Source organism: Hyaena hyaena, unplaced genomic scaffold (genome assembly GCF_003009895.1).
Source record: "Hyaena hyaena isolate Hyena2069 unplaced genomic scaffold, ASM300989v1 scaffold_69, whole genome shotgun sequence".
NCBI classification, from domain to species: domain Eukaryota; kingdom Metazoa; phylum Chordata; class Mammalia; order Carnivora; family Hyaenidae; genus Hyaena; species Hyaena hyaena.
In genome coordinates, this window is record NW_024080702.1 from 4,218,080 (window position 1) to 4,236,914 (window position 18,835).

Sequence of the window (18,835 nt, forward strand, 5' to 3'; positions counted from 1 at the left end):
ATTCTTGTGTTTTAATCAAGTCTTGGGCAGGAGGGGAAGATGGTGAAGTACAACTCAAGTAGAGACTTCATTCGGAGGTGATTTTTTTTTAACTAAGGGTTTGAAAAGGATAATTATTTCAATTATGTTACTTCTGTTACCTGGAGTTCTCTTCTAACAGAAGTTTTGTATTAAAGCACAATCTCTGAAATAAGATGCGTGTTTGGGTATAAAAACTACCAAATGTGAATCAGATAGCAGGAAGTAGAGATCATGTGTGCAGTCTCTTCAGTGGAAAATGGAAGATCTACCAAATGCTTATCCCAAGGGGTCAGTCCTACTCTTTGGAAGCACAAACTATAAGAGAGAATGACTTTAGACTTTTCAAATCAGAAACCTAGCATAATATTGATGTACAGAAAAAAAAGCCTAGCAGAAATATGTCATTTCCAGTATTATTATTAAGAGTAAAAATAAATTAATCAAGAGTAAAATTTTGGGGGACTCATATGAAAATGTTTAATTAATCTATAATATATATGCTTTATTGAATAGTATGGACACATTTTAGTTTTCTAATTTTTAAAATTTTTTAAACTTATATTTGACAGAGACAGAGAACGAGTGGGGGAAGGGCAGAGAAAGAGGGAGACAGGATATGAAGCAAGATCCAGGCTCTGAGCTGTCAGCACAGAGCCCGGTGATGTCGCTGGGCTTGAACTAATGGGCCATAACATCATGACCCATGCTGAAGTCTGACCCTTAACCGAATGAGCCACTCAGGTATCCCGGACTCATTTTAGAGAGACTAATGATGTAACTTATTAGAACACAAAAGTCTGCTTTACTTAATCAAATCTATGCAAAAGAAAAAAAAAATAAGTAAAGCTCGAGTACAAGATAATCATAAACAAGAAATCACTATGCAGTAATGGGGTTCTAGAAACCTTTTTTCCTTTATTTCTTTATTTCTTTATTTTTTACCGCCACAAGAACGTATACTTTGCATGAAATTTGCTTTAAAAGAATACTTTTAGAAACAATCAAATGTATCATTTTTCAAGGGAGAGTAACAAGCAGGTCTTTTGGTCCAAGTGAAATCAGTAGCAATATGAAGCCATACACTGGTGCTGCAAACCAAATTTGATGGATTGACTGCCAGTGAATTTTCTGAAGTTTTGCACTGAGAAGAAATGCGACTATATGTCCCGGCTGGGCAGAAAGGAATTCCAGGGGCAACCTTAGTGTCTGCCATAAAGAAGAAAGGAAATCCAGTGCTTTCTCCATAGTATGTTTGCTGAGCCTGATGGTGGTCTAGGGTAGTGGTCTAGACTCACAAATGCCAGCGTACCCTTTAGCTCTAAGGTACATGAATCAGAACTGGCATTTTAATAAGATCTCTAGGTGATTTGTAGAAATATCAGTATTTAAGAATCTCTGCCTCAAGCCAGTAGCTCATCATCTGTAAAGGGGGTTTTCATAGCATTAATCTCCTACTGTGATTTTTAGAAAAGAATGTGATCCTGCAAGTTAAGTAATAGTATGTATTATATCATTATCGCATTTCTCCACCATTTTATGATTTTGGAATTCTGCCCAAACCATACAAGTTCATGGGTATCTGCATTCTAAACTCAGAAAATAACTAACTCAACCCCCTAAAACATTCGTACCAACATCAAATTCCACATAGCTAACACTGAGGAGCCCAAGATCTGGAAGTCCCCAGAGTCGATGCAATCAGCCAGGTTGACGAAGGAATACTGGGGACATAAATATTTGTAATCATTTGATAAGAACTGAAATATGAAAGTTCCCCACAGAAAATGCAAATCTCTAGGGTCCCAATTCTCCAAACATTCCAGGAACTTTGAACTGCACCCCTTCAGCCATTTCAATCCCATCCTTAATTTTGGTCCACAGCTGAAGCCATTTATACTACAGAATTTTTGGCAACTTTCAAATCAGAGCTTTAATAGAGAGAAATAATACAAGGCCGAAATAAAGGGGCTGGGTAGACTCAGTTCAAACGATATGTATTTATGCATGTATTTCTTAATTTCATTCACATGTGTTTCTCATATCTTATTTAAATATTATATTAAAAGAAATATTATTTCTTTCTTTAAGATGAGCTTCCTGAATCAGTGAAGGGTCCGACTTCAGCTCAGGTCATGATCTCATGGTTCTTCAGTTCGAGCCCCACGTCGGGCTCGGTGCTGACCGCTCAGACCCTGGAGCTGCTTCGGATTCTGTGTCTCTCTCTGTCTCTCTGCCCTTCCCCCGCTCATGCTCTATTTCTCTCTGTATCTCACAAATGAATAAGTGTTAAAAAGAATTTTGTTAAAAGATGAGCTTCCTGAGGATAAAGGAACCAAGAAAAGTTAGAAAAACATTCATACAATTTTAACACATAAAATTTTAGAACTGTTCTAGTCATGGAAAAGCAATCTCTAAGATCAAAATATACAACTTTAATCCCTTTATTTTATTTCATTCATTGATGTTACAGTTCATGCGTGGACTTTCTTTTGCACTGCCAAAATACTTCTCATGTAGTGTTTGTGTGTGCGTTGGGTTGGGGTAAAGGACGTGCCACCACCAGGTAAGACAGACACCATGATGCATTACCATTAAGAGTTCCTCTCTGGAACACTATTTGGCTCCCTAACCTTCCACAAAATGAATACACCAATAGTTTCCAGCAGCCATCCTTATTTTTAAGACGCACCATATTTTTAAAGGAAACCCTGCTTTCTGTAAGGACAAACTACGGCCCATGGAGATGGGAAGTGTAAGAGGGGAATGCTGGGTTAATCAGTAGACCTATATGCAACACAATTACTGATTTTCTCAGAAGAAGTGATCTCTAAGCACATGGCATGAAGTAGCCAAGAGAGCCCTTGGAAGAGAAAACTGTCATATGGGCAACATGAAAGGAAAGATTTTAATCTTTGCGAAATTAAGTAAAGCTTGAAGAGTATTCACTTGCTGAGTTTTCTCTCTTCTTTAACATATCATATCATATCATATCATATGATCTCTTCCTCCTCTGTGTTCAGCTACTTTCATTTCCTTTCCATGCTCTTGTATGCAAGTGTCATTTTCCACTTTGCAGTCAAAGGGGGGAGGCTGCCCTAATGCATTCAGAAGGGGCGGGAGGAGCAGCCGAGAGAGGTATTGCTGTCTGTGCTGTAATATCCTGGCTGAACACACACCATTAGGTAGACAGCCACGTGCTCTGGTTGATAGAGGTGCCTGTGACCCGTGTGACAGGGATTAATGGGCGTCTATTCTTGGCATCTTACCTTACTGAACCTGAGGTCACCTTTGTTGTTTGGAGTTACTCCCCGATGTCCCACCCTGCCGGTGACAACACCAATCTTTGCCTGGGGGGCCATTGATTCACCCTGACTGTCCTTCCTTTGAAGTGGATTGTCAGAGGGAGGATGGAGCTGTAATAAATAGGGAGGAGTTTCTGCTTTCTTAAAAGCAGCGAATACCATACTCCTGCGAGATAGGAGCCACAGTCTTTATTATGAAAGCTGGTGTTTTCATATTCAAGGATGCAAAAATTGCTCTGTCTCTCTGGTCATTTTTTCCCCCTTCCTTAAAGAGAGGGAAGTGAAATAATCACTCGTGTGAATAAATGTGTAGCCAATCAAACTCAAGAGTCTCTAAGTGGCATCTATATTACATTCCAGGTGTTTTGATTCAATTGTGGCATGTTTTTGCTTTTGTTTCTCAGATACCGAACAATAGCTTTAAGATTCTCTACAGCGCATTTAAGAGTTCATATCTTGTTTCCTAAAGGTATCTTCAGGCTAGCAAGAGACTACCTGTGAGAACTGAGTCATATTCTACCTTAAGTCCGCGGATCCTACACGCCCACTGATGTTACCATGTCCTGCCTATTCTTTGTTTCAGGGCTCAACTTCCTTTTTATCAATCCCATTCCTGCCTTTGGCAATCTTGTAAGTAACTGTACTAAATGATTGGCAGTCATGGGGCACCTGGGTGGCTCAGTCGGTTGAGCGTCTGACTTAGGCTCAGGTCATGATCTACGACTCTTGAGTTCAAGACCCATGTCGGGCTCTGTGCTGACAGCTCAGAGCCTGGAGCTGGCTTCAGACTCTACGCTTCCCTCTTTCTCTGCCCCCCCCCCCCACACTCTGTCTGTCAAAAATAAATAAACATTAAAAATTTTTTAAACATTTGCAGTCATATCAATCAGGGCATTTTCTGTTACAAATGAAAGGACATCTGATCAAAATTGTCTTATATAAAACAAAGCATGATTTATGGGTTCTCGATTATTGAGGGGTGACTGAGTAAACTTAATTTTAGGCATGGCTGGATACAAGTGCTCAGTAGATGTCATGTGCGTCTTGTTTTTTGCTATTGTGCCCTCTTCCCCCAAATTCACATTATGAAGCCTTAATCCCCAACATGGCTCTAATTGGAGACAGGGTCTCTAAGGAGGTAATGAGGGTTAAATGAGATCACATGGACTGGGCTCTAAACTGACAGACTGGCGTCCTTCTAGGAAGAGGGAGAGAGAGAGATTTCTCTCTTAATTGATACATACTAAGGAAAGACCATGTGAGGGTACAATGAGAAGGTAGCCATCTGCAATACAAGAAAAAAATCTTCACCAGAACTTGACCATACCAGCACCCTGATCTCGGATTCTCAGTCTCCAGAACTATGAAAAAATAGTTCCCAAAAACTTTTCATTATTTATTCACTCTTTGAGATAAGTTAAAGGTGGCTACAAATTCACTTCTACCACTCTAATTGAGAGTGGAGTATAAATTCCATCTTCTTAATCTTAGGTGGGCCTTAATGACTCATTTGGCCAATAGAATGCAAGTGATGTTCTGGGATTTCTCAGGCTGGACTATAACAAGTCTAATAGTTTTCTTCCAGCTTCTCCTGGAATACTTGTTCTAGAGAAAACCAGCCACCATGTATAATGAGTCAATTATCTTGGGTTGGAGAAAAACACCTGAATTTAGGGGTCTGGACAGTGGAGAGAATTAGGTTTGATATTGTAAACAACTCTTGAGTATTGTGTGGTTCTTAATAAATAACAATAATGGTAATATTTAGTATTGATTGAGAGTTCAATGTGTGTCAGGCATTGAATTAAGTGACTCACACAAATTTAATAAAATTAAACAGATTAAAAACGTACATTCTTGCTTAAAACTTCAGAGATAAAATTGTTATTGTGCCTAGTTCAAAGATAGGAAAGCTGAGCTTAAAGTTTAAATAACTGGATAAGGAAGACTGAGCTGTTAAATGGCAAATATAAAATTTAATAACTCTAGAGTTTAGTTCTTAATCACCATACAATTCTACTCTTTACTCTTTCCCTGATGCATTTTGTTGGTATAAGGCTGCCCACCATATTGGACTTGGTACCTGGTTTCGTCTAATTCTACCTGAACTGACACATTGTTATTATTATCATTATGTGGCATTATATAATGGAAATAGGCATCTTCTAATCTAATCTAACCATAATGTTAACTACCATTTAATGGCCAGCTGCTATGTTCTGTTTACTAAACTGGACATTTCAAAGCAATTATTTCATCTTATCCCAAAGATTCTCAGAGGTAGATTTTTAGTCTTCATGGAGGAGAGGAGGAAGCTGAATCTTAGGAAAGCACTGACTGGTGGGCATTGTGTGCAAGGCTGCATGGCCATGTGGTCAGGCCTCACTCATCCTTTAAGGTCTTGGTTCTGAAGTCCCACCTTTGGTTAATCTCAGCCTTTTCCTCTTTCATCACTGCTTGGAGTTGTTCAAGTTTCAGCAAGCCATGGATGAATAGAGTCATCCCTCCCCTCCCATTCTGCAGGGCTGAGCAAGAGTTCCCTCAAAGAGCACTGCTCATTTGTTCAATACATCAAAGATCCGCCATCATTCATATTGCACATTGAATTACTGAGGTCCTGGCCTATAGTGTCCCAGTGCAGGCTTCAGTTAAATTGAGCTAGGTATTTTCAGGGGAAGGGATAAAGGAAGATAGAAAGCAGAGAGAAGGGGAATTTAATATCTGCTTGCCTCATTGCTCTAGCCCCGATCAGACAGATTTATAAGGACTTATTGTCACAGCCTTCCTCTGCCCTGATAATCTGAGAGCCCTTGAGCTGGGAAGTGGATTGAAAGTGTAGATTATACATGGAAAACAGTTTTAAAATAACACTAGAAAAGTGTCTATTCCTACAGTCAAATCTTTGGGACCAGCTTGACCAAGATTGCTTATTTATACATTGATCTCCAATTCAGACTTGGACATTACACACAACAATCTGTACCATATGGTGGAAGTTGGCCATCCTGAGGGGATGGACAGGTGTCATTCACTGATGCAGGCAATGTGTGTGTGCAATGAAGTGGAGGCAGCACATCTTTGGAGTCAGATACCTGGGTTGAAAATATAATTCTATAAATTTTTAACTGTGAAACTTGGGGTAATGGGCCAACTTTTCTGAACTTGCACTTTCCTTTGTGTAAAATAAAGATGCAAAGACAAGCTTCATATGGTAATTTCATAGGGAAGCTTCAAATATTAATAGAGACAATGCATATAAATTATCTCACTCCATACATGATTTTTATGGTGTGTAAGTAAATGATAGTTATTGCAGAGAGTTAATGTGAGATTATGTTTGCTAGAAGGCTTATGTGAGTTTGAAATTGTATCTTTCTACTCAAAATTACATGAACAAAGGAGATATTAAGACAGTATCATTGACATAATACATAAAATACCAGAAACGTTTTCTCGGCTATGTTTTTAAACTATAAGTTTAGAAATTCTAGAATGTTTACCCCCCAAATTATATGTGTGTTTACAAACATGCATTTGTACATATCATTTGTACACATTTTATGTTTTATATATGTATTCTAACTATGTACTCATTAAAGTATTCTTAATTCATACATTAGATTTTGACAATCTAATGTATAGAAGGCATGAAAAAAATTCAAAATTAAGTTCTAGCACTACAGCTAACACCATTCATACTTGATCCAAATCCTGACCCACTATTTACTAGTTTTGCATTAGGGACACTTTAAATTTAACTACCAGATTTACAACAGAAAGGATGTATAACTTTAAATTAACTCCTGACTCTTAGGTGTCAGTTTCTCCATCTGCCTGTGTTTATTTTGATAAATTAAATGTAATCATATCACAGAATATTTAGCAGTTCTAAGCTGATCAATAAATTACTCCAACAAATAGTAGCCATATTTGATGATTAAGACTCTCAAGGATCCTTATATTTGATCATTAAGATCTGATGTGTGTTGTTTAAATTATACTGTATGACAATATAAGAAGATAAAATGAAGGATTCTTTAAAAATTAAAAAAAAATCTTGTTGCTTATCAATATCCTTTGTGTTGAAAGTCATGTCATGGAGGCACCAGGATAGCTCAGTCAGTTAAATGTCCGGCTTCAGCTCAAGTCATGATCTCACAGTTCATGTGTTCAAACCCCAGGTCAGGCTCTGTGCTGAGAGCTTGGAGCCTGAAGCCTGCTTCCGATTCTCTGTTTCCCTCTCCCTTTCACTCTGTCTCTCTCTCAATCTCTCAAAAATAGAAAAACATTTAAAAAATTTAAAAACAAAAGTCATGTCAGGAAATGAATGAAGAAAAACTAGAAAAACCAAACACAAGAAAAGTTTTACCAACTAGCTGAAGATCAGTCCTGGAAGCCTCTTGTTCCTTTCTGTGGGAACTCTGATTTAGGGCTCTGTGGTGGTGGAACTGTGCCCGCAGACTTCCACAGGCACAGGGAACAGACAGGGAAGACTGAACCTGCGGTCCAAGCTGGAGATGGACATCAGCAGTTTCACAGCAGTTTCAATCAGTTATAGCAGTTCCAACAGTGAGTAAGGATGGAAAGGAATGAATGAAGACAGTGCTCACAACTTTGTCTCATGTTTACTCCATGGGCAGATGAATCCTTGGGTCATACATTTAAATCAGAGAAATATTTCTTACTTTAAGAAAGATATATATTTTCAAAAGCACTCAGCATATCCAGAACTTTCTCTCCCCACTCCATTTAATGGAGGGCTGAGTTCAGCAAGTATTTCCCTTGGCTTGTAACTGTGAATTCAGAAAATCAACAAAGCATCAGTGATGGTAGGTGATGCATGACACTTGATTTGAGTGTGGCATTTTTGTTTTTAATTTTTTAATGTTTTATTTATTTCTGAGAGAGAGACAGTGTGAGCAGGGGAGGGTCAGAGAGAGAGGGAGACACAGAATATGAAGCAGGCTACAGGCTCTGAGCTGTCAGCACAGAGCCCGACCCGGGGCTTGAACCTATGAACTGTGAGATCATGACCTGAGCCGAAGTCAGTCGCTCAACCGACTGAGCCACCCAGGTGCCCTGAGTGTGGCATTTTCAACAGGAAGTGAAAGGGATCGTGGCAAACTCGAACTCTCATGTTCCACTTACCATGGCAGCCCCATTGCACTTCTCGCTCACTGTTTCCTGACATTTGCTTCCATCGTACCATGACTTTTCCCAAGAATAGCCTACTATCAGGTTGTCCATACTAAATTTCCTAATTCTGAAATGTTGAAAATGATTTTCTAAAGCTGCACATCCAATGAAATGTTGGCCTTTTCACTGCAAATCTGTAACCTGTGTGGAGTGAATTATTCATCTCTTTACTTTTAATTAGTAGCTAGGTACATTCTGAAGCCCAAGACCAGAAAACTAGACTCTGGTCTCTCAGTGATTAATAATGTACTCAAAACATTCTCACCATCTATGACTGCATTGTGGTTGTCCAATTAGCCAAGTTCAAGCTGGGTCAGGTATAGGGATTTGGTAAAGCTACTTGACCATACTTCTACGAAACTCTTCATTGACCAAGAGCCTCTATATTCAGCAACTTGAGTGTTTGTGTTAGCTCTCAGAAAAATAAGGGATTCGTTCTTTCCACATGAAAGCAGAAAATAAGTCCAGCTATTCTTAATCTATATATAATTGAAACTCTTCTGTGTGCTGTCCCTTTATGAGCCCTTTATAAGCTGCACCCTATGTACTTCCGTATTTAAATTCGCTTGTCTGCATATAGCCTATACTCTAGTTATTTCACTTATTTAGACTTCTAAGAACACACATGCTTTCCTTACATTGGAGCTGCAAACATTAATTTCTCCCCTTAAAATGTCCTAGACTCTTTGTATAGCTTGAATGTCTTCTCCTGATTCTACAGTCTCAGCAGCTTCTTCTTGGTGAAGCCTTAATTGGCTTCCCTTCCTCTGAGCATAGTTTACCAATGCATTTGCACGATCCCTGAAGTCTACACAGTTGGTCACCAAAGCTTTTATTCACAGTCCTTTGCAATCATTGTTTTAAATACATGTCTTCCCAACTAGTCTGCAAGCTCCTCCAAAGCCAAAGCTCTATCCTATTGATATGGGAATTATCAGGGTAACAGTTTGCCCAACATTTAATAGATACCCCACTTAATAATTAAATAAAATATTATATATTTTCATATGTATTATATAATAGGTTTAATTTATTATATATATACATATATATGTATATATATATAATGTAGATCCCTTCTGTGACTCCTAATTAAACATTTTATAATTGTCAAAAATGAGAGTTTAAAATTTTCAACACAGGCAATTGGTGATGCAAAATCAAGCTAGCCCCCTTCTGTCATTTGCTTCATCAGCACCAATTAAGGTGAAGCACCCAGACTTCACTGGAATAAAAATTGAAGTTGATGATAAACACTGCGGAGGGTAAGCAGATCATGTGTTTCCCATACTAAATAAGGACGGCTCATCTCAGAGACCAGATCACCAAGGTGCTGAAAGTCAACCCCAACAATTCTGCATGGCAGTCCCTGGCTATATTGATGACTAACTCTAAATTATGTTATTATCTCAGGTTTCCAAACAGCAGAACAACTTTCTCGTCCACAGCTTTATGCCTCCTGATTGAGAGGAGAATGCTACATTTGCCTAACCATAGAGTACCCTTGAGTTGGTAACACAATGTTGGGAGTTAGTTGAAATTCTTATATTTTTTAAAGATTCTTGAATCAACATGGCAAACAGTATTTCCAGAGGGTTCTGGAGTAGGGAGGGTATTCAATAATAGAAAAAAGAAAGTATTCAATAATATTGAGGAGCTGGATCAATGACTTTTTCATATACTTGAAGCGGAATGAGAGGAACACAATAGTTTAGTTTGCTTACTTACGAAGCATATATCATGTGGATACTCTTAAGCAGACATTGAGCTGGGTGGTGGGGTTAAAAGATGATTAGAACATCATTCCTCTCCTTACAAGCTCACAGTCTAGTGGGCCAGACAGACACATAGCCTGAAACCAAAAATGCAGAGCAGGAGGGTGAAAGAAAGAACAGGTTGCTATAAAAACAAGGAAGTTAATTTGCCTAATTAAACAGCAAGCTGAGATTCAAACCCATCGGCTGTCTGACTGATTAGGGACAAGAGTAAAAATTCGTATTCATCAGGCTGTTGAAAGATTCTCATTTGACGCCAGTTCATACCCGATATTGTCTCTTGTTATTTTCATAACAATTTTTTCCTTCTTGAAGAAAATATTATCAAATCCATTAAAAAGAGAAGGTACAATCTACCATAAAAGCAACCTAATATCCAACAGTTAGAAATCCACTTTTCTGAAGAAGTGTGATTCGAGACAGAGATGCTGGGGCAAGAGAGTCACTCCTCTTGGAGACAAATGTAACCACTGAACGCGGAAGAGCTTTTTGTCAGGGCTGTGGAAGCAGATATGGATATAAACCTGACCAGAGACAGACTGTCAGGGTTAGAGATGGGAGAGCTTGATCGGAGAGAGGCAATTAGTGCCAAAGAGAACTTAGAACTGTCACTCTCTTAAAATGAGATTGTAAGATACGAAGGATGGAATCATTCCCTCTGGGGTTTTTCCTTTTAAATGCCTGCTGGCTCTCAAACCCTGAAATTCCTAGGACTGAGAAAATAATGTTTCATGATCTCTTTTCCTCATTTTCTCCTTCCCTCCAATCTCTACTGTGGAGTGGCCCACAGGAATTGCTTGGTCTGGAGCCCATTGTGTCGGACCTTAGCAAGGGGTGTTCAGGAAAGGGATGGGTTATTCACTTGGAGAGCAGTACAGGAATATAAAAAGGAAGGCAGAACACTGAATACCAAAAATAAAAGTACATATGGAGTTTAGAATCAACAGTGCTCAGGATCAAGTAAGTATCTGATTCTGTTTGGACTGGAGTACCAAAGCTATGCTACCGGAAAGACGGCAAAAGCAACTGAAATTAGGAAGAGTGTTTGTAAAGAGCCAGAAGCTCCAATGAAGGGGAAAGAAATATGAAAACGAAAGGGGGAAAGTGCATCACTGGGTTTTCACCCACTGGGAACTGTGGTTCATTTGCCCCACTGGACTCTAACCATCCAGGTGCACTAACACGACATGACGCCTCACCAGTGCTCCCCTTTCCACACACCTCATCCCCACTCAGCCAAGACTTTGTCTACACCCTGCTGATCCAAACAACTTCACTCAACCTTTACCACAGCCTCAGATGCCAGTGCTCCTGAGAATCCTGTGGGCACCTCACCAGGACAGGCTCCTCCTCCCTCCCTTGTGTGACCTGTGCGCTCTGCTTCCTGGTGTCTTGCATTCACTGAATTTACCAGAACCCAACTCCACCTCTGCTTCCTTCTTCCATGCTGACTAAAACTTAGGACAAAAATCTCTGCCTTTGTGTTCCAAGGAATTTCACTCAGACAGAACTTCCCCAGGGATCAACCCCCAAATACTCAGCCATGGAGCTGCATTTGTCTGAGAGAATACATTCCACGGAAGCAGTTACCTCTCTAGCACCATCTCTGAAAGGAATGCTCTGTCAACATTTTTAAGGTAATACGTTGGTCTGTTGATTGTGAAGAGTAGGATGCAAAGATATTAAAAGCAGTTTGAGAAAATATCTTTAAAAATTTTGTTTATTTATGTATTTTGAGAGAGGCAGAGACAGCACGAGTAGGGGAGGGCCAGAGAGAGAGAGGGAGGGAGAGAATCTCAAGCAGGCTCCATACTGTCAGCGTAGAGTCAGATGCAGGGCTCGATCTCACAAAACTGTGAGAACATGACAAGAGCCAAAATCAAGAGTCTGATGCTCAGCTGACTGAGCCACCCAGGCGCCCCAAGAGCAGGATCTTAAACAAGTTTGCCCAAGTAGCCTGTACAAGTCCCAGCACCTACCTCCAGCCCAAGCTCAGATTATGTCTCTAGGCTTGCTGGCCTCATGTTAAAAACCTAACATCATGTTTTAATATAGCCATGGGAAAACTTCATTTCTAATTAAAGAGTTGTTCTCTTCCTTCACCCCTCCTCTCTCTCTCTCTCTCTCTTTCTGATATGTTTTCCTTCTTCAAAGCAAGGCCTTTGGCTCCTTGATTCCTCTTGTAACTATTTGTGTGATAGTTGGCACATTTTGTAACCTATCCATGCATTCATTTTTTATGGACCACATGAGAATAATAGCCATCCAAACAAGCTACCCTCTGCCCTCACCCATATCCTGCCTCCACGAACCTGGCCAACCAATGTGGCCTAAATAATGGTTCTAGAGTTTATAATACCAAGATAAGAATATTGAATCTTAGGTGAATAACAAGTAATAGATAATTTTTATATAGAAAGCCACATTCAAAGTATAAAAATAGCTACCAATTAATTTTCATAACCATTTATGAGGAATGAATGAAAAGTTTATGAGACATCCTCTTGGTAGTGAAAGATTCTACCTTCACTGAATCCCAAAGAACATTTCTGGAGGAAAAATGCTTTTTCTCACAATATTTCTTACCCTGGGATTTGTTGCCAGGCATCAAGGTAACACAGAGAGAGAAGAAAATTGTGGAAAAGATTTGTAACAGAATCATGCAATTTAGAGATTAATCTATTTCTCTCTCCACCACTGAGTCATTGTTAAGTTGGAGGGCTGAGCATAAGGTAGGTGACTTTATTTTTAAATCAATTACAGGTCACACTTTGATCTGATTAATTTTATAGGATGGAACCCTAAAGAGAAAATAAATTAAAAGAAAAAAATAATATACTCAAAACATTTATTGCTTTTCTATTTTACTGGAAATCAAAACAATATTAAATGGCCACCAATAAAGAAATGTTTAAGTAAGGGATGGTTTTTCAACTGGATGAAAAATTATGCAAAAATTAGAATTGCAATTATGATGGTTACGGAACATATTGTTTATGAAGCATATGATACTTTGGAAGTGTGAACACTTTAACGGGTGGGGACCCTTCTAGAACAGGGTATGTGAATACCCTGCCTATTAAAAAAACTTAATAGGAAAGAATGTTGCTATGCTTGTGTCCAAGTATACATGGTCTGGGTCTGTAAGAGCATGCGTAAGACACGTATTCTACACCCTGGGCTTGTTAAGGAAAGGGTGAGAAGCTGACAACGAGGTCTCCTGCATAGAGAGGGCACTTCTCGGGACTGATAGGATGCAGAAATGCAAAATGCTATTGAATTCACTACACCCTTGTAGACAGTTTGCTCACCTTTTACTATTAGGGGGTTTGGGGCTTTCTCCATGTTCTTTACTGCTGTATTTCTAATAACTTTGCAGTGTCTGGAAAATTAGAGGTTCTTTACAAACAGAATTGGTGTAGCCATTCTTTTTTTTTTTTTTTTTAATATTTTTTATTTATTTCTAGGAGAGAGAGAGAGCGTGAGCAGGGGAGGGTCAGAGAGAGAGGGAGATACAGACTCTGAAATTGGCTCCAGGCTCTAAGTTGGCAGTCAGCACAGAGCCCGATGCGGGGCTCGAACCCATGAACCACGAGATCATGACCTAAGTGAAAGTCAGACGCTTAACCGACTAAGCCACCCAGGCGCCCCGGTGTAGCCATTCTTGAATGGGAGAATAGACATGTAAATAATTGTGACATATGAGCAAAAATTGTACTACATATCATCTTATTCAGACTATATTTCTTCCTGGGTTATTTGTCAAAGTAAGATCCATGGATTCTTTACACTAGAATCACTTGGGGTTGGGTATACATTTTGGTTTGTGCTTCTTTATGCAGATACCTGGGCCCCGGCAAGACTTCCACACAGTATTTACATGTTCTTTGGGAATGGAGATTGTCAAATACCATTTTGAACCTATTTTTATTACGGATCTTAGAAACATGTAAAATTTGAGAACTTCTTTAACAACAGTTCAGTATGGTTTCATTCACAATAGCCATGCTCATACTCTGGAACAAAAAAAGGGTTTCTTAATCTCAGTACTATTGATATTTGGGTTCAAATAATTCCTGTGTTGTGTAGAAGAATTAGCATCCCTGATCTCTATCAATAGATTCCAGTAGCAGGCTCTCAGTTGTGACCCCCAAAAATTCTCCAGACTGTCAAATACCTCAGTGGGGGCAAGTCACTCGTGTTGAAAACCACTGCTCCAAAAAGAGAAATGTATGGTCGTTATGCAGTTATTTTAAACTCTTCATAAACATTAAGACAAACATATAGGAAGCTATATGCTAGTTCTCATTTCTTCTCACTTAGGAACTAGTTGAAACACTTTTCATCTCTCATATGTTGGAGTCCTAACCCCACTACCTCAGAATGCATTTGTATTTAGATACAAATCTTTTAAAATTATCTTTAAAAAGATAATTACAGGCGTGCCTGGATGGCTCAGTCAGTTAAGCGTCTGACTCTTGATTTCGGCTCAGGTCATGATCTCACTGTTGGTGAGTTCAAGCCACGCATCGGGCTCTGCAATGGTATCATGGAGCCTGCTTGGGCTTCTGTCTCCCTCTCTCTCTGCCCCTTCTCTGTTTGTTCTCTATCTCTCTCAAAATAAGTTAAAAAAATAAACGTAAAGAATAAGATAAAATAAAAATATAATTATGTTAAAATGAGGTCCTGAGGGTGGACCATGATCTGGTGGCCGGTGTCTGTAAGAGGAGGAAATCGGGACACAGTCACACACAGAAGTAAGACCATGTGAAGACACAGAGAAGACGGCCATGCCCAGGCCTGGGAGATGGGCCTCCGGAGAAGCCTGTCCTGCCTAACACCTTCATGTCAGACATCCAGTCTTCACAACTGGTAGAAAACACGTTTCTGTTTAAGCTTCACGATTGAGAGAAAACACATTTCTGTTTAAACTTCCCCCACACTCGGGGTGCTTTGTCTTGGGGGTCTGAGCAAACCCAAACAACAGGTAATATTATTCTTCCTGTTGGTGTTTTGGTGGCTCCTCCCACGCACAATCTGAGAAGAGCTGGTGTTCTTCTCAGGTTTGTCCGTCTTTTCAGACCTCCTGACTGTGCCATCTTTTCTATCCGTACAACCAAAGGCTATACATTCTTCAAAGATATTATCTTTCCTGGTATTTCCCCTAATTTACTAATTTGGTAAATGTTTTCTGCTGAGGACTTCTATAGACCAATGTTTCTCTGACTCTTATGAAAAGAAGAAAGATAATTACAATATTACATGTGGTTTTTCCAACATGTCACTTTGAGGTAGAAGTACAGAAGGAAGAAAACAGAGAAAGGAGTCAGAGAGCTCTAGTTTCAAACATTGCCTCTTCCACTCACCTCCGTGTGACATTGGACATGTGTATTGATTTCTGAGAGCATACGTCTGCACTCTGTAAAATGGGGATAATGTTCTCCGTATTGATCAGGATTGGGGGCAAGAAAGAAAAATCACGCTAGCTCTGTTAAACAGGAAGTGGTTTAATACAGGCATTTGGGCCTGAAAGAGTGGTTTGTAGGCCTTGTGTCCAGGAATGACTCCCGTGCTGACCCAGAAGAATCCACCACGGGGCCACTGCCTCTGAGGCAACCACTGGACTCTCCCACAGCCCCTGTCCAGCACCCAGACACTGTTGTTGCTGAAGGCTTCCCAGTGTCCCCCCACAGGGAGGACAGTGAGTAATGAACACTGGAGTGAGGTCACAGAAAACCTCACATTTTCCCTGTTTTTGCTCGATGTCAGAAAAAAACTTATGTCTAAATGTGGTTTTTGCCCCACTCTGCTTGTGAAATATCACACAAGTGTATTTAGTTGGTAGAAATTATTTTATATCCAGAATCCAGGTTAAAGGCAGTGTGCGAAATATCATTTTCAAGTTTAACTCTTGCGGCGACAAGGAGGTTGGGATGAAGGTGGAAGCAATCCTTGCCTCATACCCAGAATACTAGCTTCTTCCTTCTCAGAAAAGAAGCAAAGCAGCTTAGCACAGGCTTACATAGACTCACTAGTTTTTCAAACAGCATTTGCTTTCGTTGAGGAATATGAGTTAGTAACTATCATAAGGGGCAAAAAGCAAAACAAAACAGAACTCTATACACTATGCTTCCTCAAGGGAGAACAAAAATTAAAGAAGTAATGTGTTAGAACATCACAGTTAAAATGAGAAGAGGTGATAAGTTTAAATAAGAAAGGAATTATAATCTCTTATAATCAATATTTGTTGTAACCAGAAAGATTAGACTTACAGGTCACCCTTGAATTAATTTATTTTGTCTTTCATTCAATAATTTATTAATTCGCTTATTGATTTATTCCTTGTTAGTCATTCATAATATCATAATAGTTTCTTCATCAGACATAATCATGATATGAAAAGCACTTATCTTTTGCCATCTTCATCTTATATGATGGCCAGGCAGGATTCACTATATATGCTCCTTGACAAACATCTAATAATGCAGCAAGTTACTCTATTTCTTCCTTGTACAAAATGGAAAAACTGACGCTTAAGTAGTTCATTTATTTATCCTACCTATATTTATTGAGTCCTTGTCAGGCATGAGGCACTGATCCTGGGAACTCAGAGGCAATGGAGTGAACACACAAGCAATGGCAGGAAGGCTGAGGGCCAGGAGTTTGGATGGGGAGCTCCAACCAGCAAACATCGTGGTGGAGGAGGAGGAGTATTTTCACCAGTGAATATATCCAATTTCCATCCTCTATCGAGAAGCATCACTGAATCCTTGATTAAAGATACTGTGATTTCATTAGTCAGATCACTCTAAATAGGGCCTACAGCACTTCCCAATTAATAGATCAGCAGTAATCAGCAGCTAATTATCCCCTTGACTGCAGTTGATTTTTCCAAGTTTGGGAGTAAGCAATGTGCAGGAGACAGTTAAACAACGGCAAGCTCACCGGGCCGCACCGGAGTCTGAGTCCAAAGTGGAATGGAGACCGCCACCCACTGTAAAGGTGACCATGAATGGATTAGGCAGGAGGTGGGTGTGGATGGCCCCAGGACTACGGAGGTGCAAGAAGGGAGGGGCGCCTGGGTGGCTCAGTCGGTTAAGCGTCTGACTTCGGCTCAGTTCATGATCTCGCAGTTGGTGGGTTCGAGCCCCCCATTGGGTTCTGTGCTGGCCCCTCAGAGCCTGGAGCCTGTTTCAGATTCTGTGTCTTCCCTTCTTTCTACCCCTCACCCACTCATGTTCTGTCTCTCTCTGTCTCAAAAATAAACTATAAAAAATTTTTTTTTAAAAAAGAAGGGAGTAAAGGAGAGAGTCATGGAGTCAGAGTTGAACCGTATCCTAGAGATGACAAACTCCAGCCTCTTCACTGGAGAAAACCGAGGCCAAGAAATTCAGACATACACCCCTAATACTAATCGGGCCCTTGGACATTTGAGGATATTCATAAAATTGAGGTCATGGATATTCTGATCCCAGCTTTACTACTCACTAATTGTGTAATCCCAGGCAGGTTATAAAGTTTCCTTTGTATCAGCTTCCTTATCTCTAAAATGAAAAATATATATATAAATACTTTATAGAGCTGTTGCAATGGGAATATGATTAAACAGTATAAAGCCCTTAAACAGTGCTTAGCAAATTGTGCTTAACACTAATTAAATGTTAATTGTCTTACATTATTATTATTACTACTATAATTTATACTGTTATAACTATAGTTACTGCTATATGCTATCATTACTATTTTCAAGTGTTAACGTACATTCATTCATTCAATAATTATTTACCAAGTACCTCCTCTGTGGCAGTCTAGGAGATAAAGTCATCTCTTCTGGTACCTCCCAGTCTACTGACAAGATAGAAACACAGATAAAATCCTGTTTGTTTGCTTGTTTATTTGTTTTCCACAGCACATAATGTTACTTGCAAAGTTATTTAAGAGAAGAAGAGTACAGAGATTTGGCATCTAACTCAAGCTGGGATAGGGGAGGACCAGGAAGCTTTATTCACAAAAATTGCATGGTCAATTTGCTCAAGATTATTACAGAAGTATTTAATAATTACAGAAATATTAAGTAGCAATGTTGGGATGTGAGTGCAGGAAGGCTAGGATCAGGATCCATTTTCATGACCACAATACTCACTAGCCGCCCAATCTGTGTTAAACTGATTTTATTGGGATTCAAAAATAAGTACATAACACTTGCACAAGTACATAACATATTGCACAAGGAGGGTGGTCAGAAATCAACTCACCCCAATGTGTCTCTTCCTTAAAATCAGAATTTAATTTCTCAAAAAAAAAAAGTTTTTATAGACCTTATGCTGTATCGTCTGAGCTGAATTACAATTTATGAAATGCAGGCTTATTTAAAACGGTGTAATTAACAAATTGTTTAGCAAATGTTAAAGGAAGGTATGGATACTTAAAAATTCTTAATCAACCTTTGGGAATGTAGCATCATAAGTTATGCAAATTAATTGAATCAAAGTAAGTGAGAAAATTAGAGAGACAGGCTTTATGCCACCTTGTCATTTAGAT